This window comes from Cryptomeria japonica, chromosome 3 (assembly GCF_030272615.1).
Source record: "Cryptomeria japonica chromosome 3, Sugi_1.0, whole genome shotgun sequence".
Classification (NCBI taxonomy): domain Eukaryota; kingdom Viridiplantae; phylum Streptophyta; class Pinopsida; order Cupressales; family Cupressaceae; genus Cryptomeria; species Cryptomeria japonica.
Genome location: NC_081407.1, coordinates 824,903,523 through 824,911,960, shown reverse-complemented (window position 1 = coordinate 824,911,960; position 8,438 = coordinate 824,903,523).

Genomic DNA, 8,438 nt, shown 5'->3' with positions numbered 1-8,438 from the left:
CAAGCATTGGTGTTTGCTAAGATAGGAGAGATCCTCTGAGTAATAGATTTTCTTTCTTTCTTCGACCATTGCACAAGTGGAAGTGGGGAGTTAGCAATCTTCTTCTCATAATAAACAGGGTCCACTATGTCATCTGTGTCTTCCATGGTCATTGGGATCTTAGTTAAATCCAAATTTTCAATTTGTTCCAAAGTAAGACGGCTGAAATCCATCCTTCTTATATCCTCCTCATTTTGACAATCTGCCCAAACATCCTCAAACCTATAAACATGAGTATAACTCCTCCCGAGTTTTCTCTTTATGCCACGAAAGTCAAAATTGTTTCATCCCTTGAACCTTCTCATAGTAGTCCACTGCATTTCTTCTTCCATATTTTTGGCCTTGGGATTGGTTAGCATTGAGTACCTGCCGATTGATTCTGGGAATTTCAGCCCAGTCTTATGTGCTTGTGATTGTTTTTCATGCACATTAATCAGTTGTCTGCACAACTCTAGGAGGACAATTTTGTTTGAAGGGAACCTTGGAAGAATGAAGGGCTCACTTGAAAAAAATTCGATTCGGATGTAGGTGAATGTAGGAAATTGAAGAAAAACACAACCATAATGAGATACCCTGTTGTAAGCGGCCTCTGACAATCTCTGCTTTTGAAGGCCCTTATCAAACATACATTTCCACACAACAAAGAAAGCATCGTTAACTCTTCTATAGTGGTTACCTTGATTCTTGATGGTAAGCTGATCATAATACTCCCAGACGAGCACCAATCTTCTGTCACCCTTGGTAGACAAGCCTAGATATTGCCTCATTGAAGCAACTGCGTAAACCAGGTACGAGGTCATGTAAAACTTCAGTGTCACCTTGACCTCCTTCAATTGAGTACAAAGCGCATCACTGATCTGCTCTCCCTAATCGATTCTTGCGACCCACTTTCTGATTATATTTATGTAATAAGACATCCAGTTTTGAAAATAATGAGTCTTTTAATCCCCTCACTCTGGATAACATAGTGACCATGTCGTTATATTCCTAGTTAAAATCACTCTTGTGGAAGGACTTAGGCCATCATGAGGTGAGGGAACTCCTTGCAACAGAGAGATAAACAATATTGATCACTTTTTTGAATTTATCCTCATGTTTCTCATAGTACTCTTGAGCACTCTCTTGAGAAATATCAGCCACTTCCTCAACTGGTGAACCCTTGAAAACACTGTTAAAGAACACACTATCCAGGGTCATCATGACGTTCTGATCAACGTCCTTTACTTACATTGTATTTGGATCAAAGTGATCCGCTATTGCTAGTACAAATTCAGGATCATGAGCCGCAACTGGGAAAGATGCATACTTATGCAGCTCAGATTTGATTAGACTGGCTAGACGAGCAGGAGCCTTTTGAACCCGATCAACAAATTTTTGCATATCAACATGCCCAATTTCAGTGTCTCTGATATCCTTAATATTCGAGTCTACTGAACTCTCTGGGTAGAGATTCAAGTACTTGTCATACTTGTACTTCATCTTTCTTGATGATGCTTTGCTTGGAGAAGATTCTGTGAGATTTTGCCAAGATCAAGAGCTCAATGAAATGTACAAAATAGAGACACAATATAGGACAAGAATAAACTGTATTCTCATCAATAGAAAATGATCAATAGTTCCAAAATTACATACAATGTAGATGAGCCTTCTTATATAGGCAAGGCTAGGGATATGTGAGCACACAAACATGACATGTGGCTCAATAAGAAACAAGGGTAGGTAGGAAATAGGTGTGGGTAGGTAGGAGAAACAATATAATAGTCCACATGAGGTGGATCACCCACTGAATGTGGAGTGTAACAACAAGATCAACACCATAAAAGGTGGAATTTCTCCTACACACACTATCCCAATGTGGCACAAACACCCAAGTGTCTCATACCCAAACTACTATAAAATGCATTTCCTGAGTAAACTTATGTAAGTGTAATAATATCCAAGATGAATAATTATTTACACCAACACCCCCCCTTAAGTGCAACTTAGGGGAATGCACTTAAGTCTACAATGCAACTAAGCAATGCAAGATGGGTCCCGGCTACTAGGCCATGTTAGGTACCCATGTACAAACGCAAATGCATGAAAACCAATGCAATGAAATCTCTCACAAAGTGGGGAAAGAGAGAAAAACCCAATGGGAAAAAACCCTCCCTCAAAAGAGAGATGAAAAACATACAAGAGAACTCTCATAGAAGAGTGTGTGAAACAAAACCCCATGTGAGGAAAAAGTCCCCCCCATATGAGAGAAGAAGAGAAGCTAGGAAGCCCCCCCTCAATGTGGATTCTGCACCAATGATAGAAGCTCGATGTATGAAGAAACTGCTCCATGAACGTTGAACAACATTCCTCCCCTTAGGAAGAAACAAAACCAAAGGTGTATCCATGGAGTCTCCCCAATCATGAAGGGAAGATGTATGAAGAAAATTCACGATGAAAGGAATCTCTGAAAACTGCTCAAGTGTCCCCATGTCGATGTTGAAAGATAACCCTTCCAAAGGCGGTAAACTGTGCCACACTGCTGAAAAAGGCACTCCAAGATCTAGTGGAGATGGATGTAGAACATGTCCCAAAGACTCACATGTCTCCTCAAAAGATAAAGAGATCTCCTCCAATTGCTGTACATAAGTATCCACAATCATGTCAACCTCGAAAGAATGATCATGTAGAGAATGAACAAGAGGGTCAGAGTGTTCCCTCGCAACAATCGAAGAAGGATCATCTTCATCAAAGAGAAGATGAATGTCATCAATAATGTCTCCCAAATCTGCAATGTAGGATTCCATAAACAAACCTGCAATGTCTGTCAAGTAATCATCCCATGAATCTGAAGCTGGAAGACAATGAATATCCTGCTGCACGGAATCATATGAAGGCAAAACTGTCGCACTATCCGCATCATCAGGTGCAATAGGTGATGTTATATCAATATGAGGAGATGAAATACAAGACTCAAGAATGGGTTCACATGTGAGAATCCCCATGTTCAAGTGCCCAATGTTCTCCTCAAAATCTGAACCATCACAAGAAGTGTGATAATCATGTGTAGAATTGTAAAGCGGAAAATCGCGATCGAACCCTAGTTGCTCTCCCCTCTTCCAACTCCAAGGAGAGAGAAGGGAGATTCACTAGGGTTGATGGTTTTCACTTAGGGGAGAGACTTTACATTCAAAAGAGGGGTTGAAACCCACAAGATCCAATCCCACGCAATGCAAGATTGGATGCTAAATGAGTTTCAAGGGTTATGACAGCAAGGCTACCCTCTTTTGTAAAGAATGTGCATAGAAGAATTAAGCTAGGAATACATAGAAAGTGAGAAAGATTCGCTTATAAACTGAGATAGGAATATAGTATGAAGCTGCGGACCTGGAATTAGCAGTAAAATGTCGATACGGCGCTGTCCTGCAAATTTGAGTGAAAGTTGCCGAGACGATGGCGCCCGAGCGCCACGGTCCTCCGAAAAATCCGCGAAACGAAGGGGGATCTGTTCGTCTCTGCACAAAGATTCCAGATCTTCAATTTCAGCCGCGTACCTGCAACCTACACACAGAAAAGCGAAGACGATTGGGGGGTGAGGGATTAAGGGTTTTCCTTTAGGTCAAACCCCGGTTTTGGAATTAACCAAGAAATGAGCAATGCTGTAAATGTAAATGTCTGTAATGTAAAACAAGTACTAATACCTTGTTGTAAGGATGTTTGTATCCTTATGTGCGAAGGTATAGATGTCGTATGTTGTATGTTGTAGTAGTATGTTGTAAGTGATCTCCTCTTCAATGGTTGAATCCTTGTCTGGAATGCAACACTTAGCCTTGAATGGAGACTTGAAATGATCAATTGCTTGAAGGAATGCTTGAATGCTTGAATGCTTGAATGCTTGAATGCTTGAGTATAGTTTCCACGCCTTTTCCATCATGTATCTATCTATCCAAATGAGAGAGGAAAATGTAGTTTATATACTTGTCATTTAGGGCTGATAGACTGATTTTTCCGACCTTAGGCCGACCAGGAAATATTATTTCCAATTTGCAAACATAAAGACCCGAAGTCCAAAAGAGATCGGGCCCAAAATAGGACCCAGGGACCAGGGCGCTGGGCGCTCTGGTCCCACCTCCCGGGACAGCAGGGTGCAAAGGAGGTTCAGGCCAGGGTGCAAGAAAATGCAGTTTTTGGTGTCGTGGACAAGTTTCGGGGTCTCCATTCAGGTTCCGTGTTGCGTCGCCATCGTGAAGACTGAAATGCAGTCGAAATTGCAAGTGTCGCAATTTTAGGACGCTACATTTAGCCCCCACTTTAGCGGGAGTATGTATGCTCATACTTCCGGTAAAGTACAAGGAAACAATATTGAAAGACTTTCACCACGTCAAGGAGGCAAGACACACCAAGCCCCCAGTGGACTAAGGATCTTACGACTTCGATTGAAAAAGTAAAAGGGAAGATCACGAGGGAGAACCATGACTGTCAGTAGTAAGGTTCCCTCACTATGAGTCATGCAAGAGAAATACCGAAAATTTTCAAGGCAAAGCTGAGTTCTCCAAGAAATTTTCATGTATCTTGAAGGGATAGACAGGGTGTATGCCCCCCCTACGTTAAAGCGATCGCACACGCCTCAACGGGGGTAATTGTTTTAACGTAGTGATACACATAAGAAATGAGAAAGGAAAGGAGCACGTTATCGCAAGGATTTAGCCCCCAAGTGTGAGATAAACCCAAGGATAATAGACACAAAACACAAAGCACGAGGTGACTTCGCTTTCCTCGGGGTCAGTATGCTGTATGATAATTCATGTATATCATATGTATGTATGCATAATTGTTCTTCATTCCCCAATCAAGGAAGGTCACCTAGAAGAAGGGAACACATGTGTCTTTTGAGTCAACATGAGAGAGATCGAGAGATCTCAATGCTTTGCATCATCCTCAAGTAGACAACACTAAGGACCACAAATAGAAGAATGAGAATAATATATAGAAGAAGTAACACAAGAGAGGAGGAGAGAATCTGCTATGCTAATGTAACTAGTCTAGCATGTCATCTACCCCCCGATCTTGCTGATCAATGTTTCAGGAAGGTAGGGAACACACTAGAGGAGGAACATCCAACACAGCAGATGGAGCTATCACAAGATCCAAACAAGGGCTATGTTCATGTTCCGAGTCACATTGTTCTTGTCTAGGAGCTAGGATAAGTGCTTTAGAAAATTCGTTAGATAAATGGTTATCAATATCAACAAGTTCATATTCACTATCAGAAGCAAGAGGAGTAACATTTTCATCATGAATAACATTTTCATCTATATCATCATCAAGATTTATAAAAATAGGATCTTTAACTCGCACAGGATTAAGACCATCATGCATCTTATGTTTAGGAGATTTCGGCTCAATCGTCAGCTGAGGAGAAAATGGAATAATGCTTGTTGAAGGTGTTTTTGGGGATTGCAAAGTTTGAGAAGCAGCTGCTTGAGCTCTAAGGCGACGCTTTCGTCGGCGTTCACGTGCAGAACGATTACGTCTAGTCCTAGTAGGAAATGGAGCAGATTGAGGAGGAGGAATGTTATCATCCTTATCACTTGGGTGTTTAGGTTGTGGTCTCTTAGGCTGGATAATAGGAGAAGAAGAAGGTCTCTTCTCTCTATAGAAGGAAGGAGGAGGAACTGCTCCATATAAAGGAGGAATTTTTGGTTTAGGAAGAAGACCAAGTCCATCATGACGAGGAGGTATAGGTCTACTTTTAGAAGGTTTATTAGGCATAGACATAGTCACATCCATGGGAACGGGTTGGGAATCTTCTTGAGGAAAGACATTAGTTTTATCTTTCAAAGGAAGAACTTCCTTCTCAAGCATGATAGGAATATCAAGTTTAGGTGTTCTAGGTTCACTTAGAGATAGGATCATATCTGTTTTCCACTTTTGATAAGATTTGAAAAGATGATCACTTCGCGGAGGAAGAGATTGGAATTGTTTAGGCCAAAAGTAATCAATAGGAACACTAGAAGTTCTTTCAGCTGGTTTAAAGAGACTATGATTGACAGTAACAACTTCACCATTATGGGGAAATTTCAAACACTTGTGAATAGGAGAAGCAATAGCTTTCATGGAAGACAGCCAAGGATAGCCAAGCTTCACACGAAATTGTTCGGATGAAGGAATAATAGCAAAGTTCACATCAAGGGACCTGTTATGGACCTCAATAGGTAATGTAATAGAACCAATTGCAGGAGAAGAAAATGCATCAAATAGTTTCACAATCACATCTGTTTTGTCATAAATCACTTGATTCAATTGCAAAGTAAAAAGAAATTCTTCAGTAATAACATTAACCATGCACGAAGGATCAATAAGCACTCCACGACAAGGTGTATTCTTGACTTTTGCAACTATGTATAAAGGACCATCAGGTGCCCTAATGGTTTCACTGGAATCAAATGTGATGGAAGGTTCTTTAGGGTTTTCTTGCTGCTCTACAAAGTTAATCACATTCGGAGTCATAGACACAAGACCATCAGATGAAAGAGAGGAATCATTAGTCTCAATCGCATTAGAGGTATGAGAAGGTAATGGATCAGTGAAAATCTAAAGATTTTGATTAGGAGGAGCTATAGATGTATTGCCTTTATCATTCACTCCAGAAACAGAAATAGTATTATTATCAATCAAATCTTGAATTTTACCCTTTAAAGAAAAACATTTTTCAGTATCATGCCCAGGCTGACGATGAAATTGACAAAAAGCTTTGTTATCAAAATAAGGTGAAGTAATCTTTGCAGGATCAATTTGCCTTATAGGAGGAAGAGTAAGCACATTTTGTTCCAATAACTTATTCATAATACTATGCAATGATTCATTCAAAGGAGTATACTTTCTTTCTTTCTTGAAAAATTTAGAAATAGGAGGCACACCTGATGCTACATTCACATTGTTGTTGATGATGTTTTCATTGAATTTGATGGAATCTCTGTTCGGTTTAAACTTCCCAAATGGTTGTTGACTACTATCACCCTTATCACTCGGAGCCATAGGATGTGATTGTTCCATTTGACTCACAGTCAGTTGATAATTGTGAAGAGTTGCGCACAACTGTTGGAAAGAAGTAAACTCAGAAAACAAGAGTTTTTCTCTAATGTCTTTTTGTAAATTAGAAATGAAGATTCTTTGAATATCATTGTCAGGCACTGGAAGAGAAATTTGAGCATACAAATGCTTATATCTACCAATGAAATCAGTCACTTTTTCTTTAACACCTTGTTTACAATGCATTAAATCAATCAAAGTAACTTTAGGACTTATATTGTTTTGAAATTGTTGAATGAAAGCATTTGCAAGTTGTTCGAAAGAAGTAATAGAATAGGAAGGCAACGAGCAATACCATTGTAGGGCTTTGTCTCTCAATGTTCTAGTAAACAGTTTTGCAAGCAACCTTTGGTCATAAGCAAAATCAGTACATATTGTTTGAAAAGTCTTAACATGTGTTAGAGGATCACCTTTACCATTATAAAGCTCCAAATGCGGGATTTCAACATGTTTAGGAGGGATAGCTCGAACAATGTCAAGAGAAAGTGGGCTCGCAACATCAAATGTGGGCACACTAAACTTAGATTGATTCATAGAGGCAATTTGTTGCTGTAAAGAAGAGACAGTTTGTGCAAGATTGTTAATGGTCGCTTCAGTCGAAGAATTCATATTAGATGTGTTAGATTGAGATGGAGGTGTTATGTTATTGAAAGAAGGTAAAGAGTAAGGTGGTGGGACTCTATGATAATTAGTCATAGGAGATGATTGGACAGGAGGAACACTACAAGGAGGAATGGAATGGTTAAACGAATTGCCCCCTTGCGTCATGTTCATTTGTGGAGATATAATAGGGACACTCATTGAAGGAATGAATGAAGAAGTCGGATTAAATGAAGGAAGAGGGTTAATTGAAGAAGAAGGATTGCCCCCATGACTGGTGATCACAGGAGGAATGTCTTGTGTAGAAGTAGCCATTATGTTTGATGTAAAGGTAGGTACGCTAGCAATAGAAGTCATCAAAGGAATAGAATGATTGACTTGAGTAGGAGGTTGTGTATAACCCAAATTTTCAGCACAACTCTTCATAGGCATCACATTCGAATCCACAATGTGTGCAATACCACTCAAAATATCAATTCCATTCTTATCACTTTGAAGCATACGTTTTAGACCCTCAATTAAAGGAAGAGCTTGACTATCAGGGTATTCTTGAGACATCCATTGTCGAAAATCATCAAATTGGTTATCCAATTTCGAAAGTTGTTCTTCAGAAACCTCATGGAGAGCTTCTTCATCATTAGGAGGATTAGAGGAATTACCCATGTCCTCATTAAAAAGGCTATTCAAATTAGGTTCCATCTCCTCGGTAATTAAACCTCGGAAAGACTTAA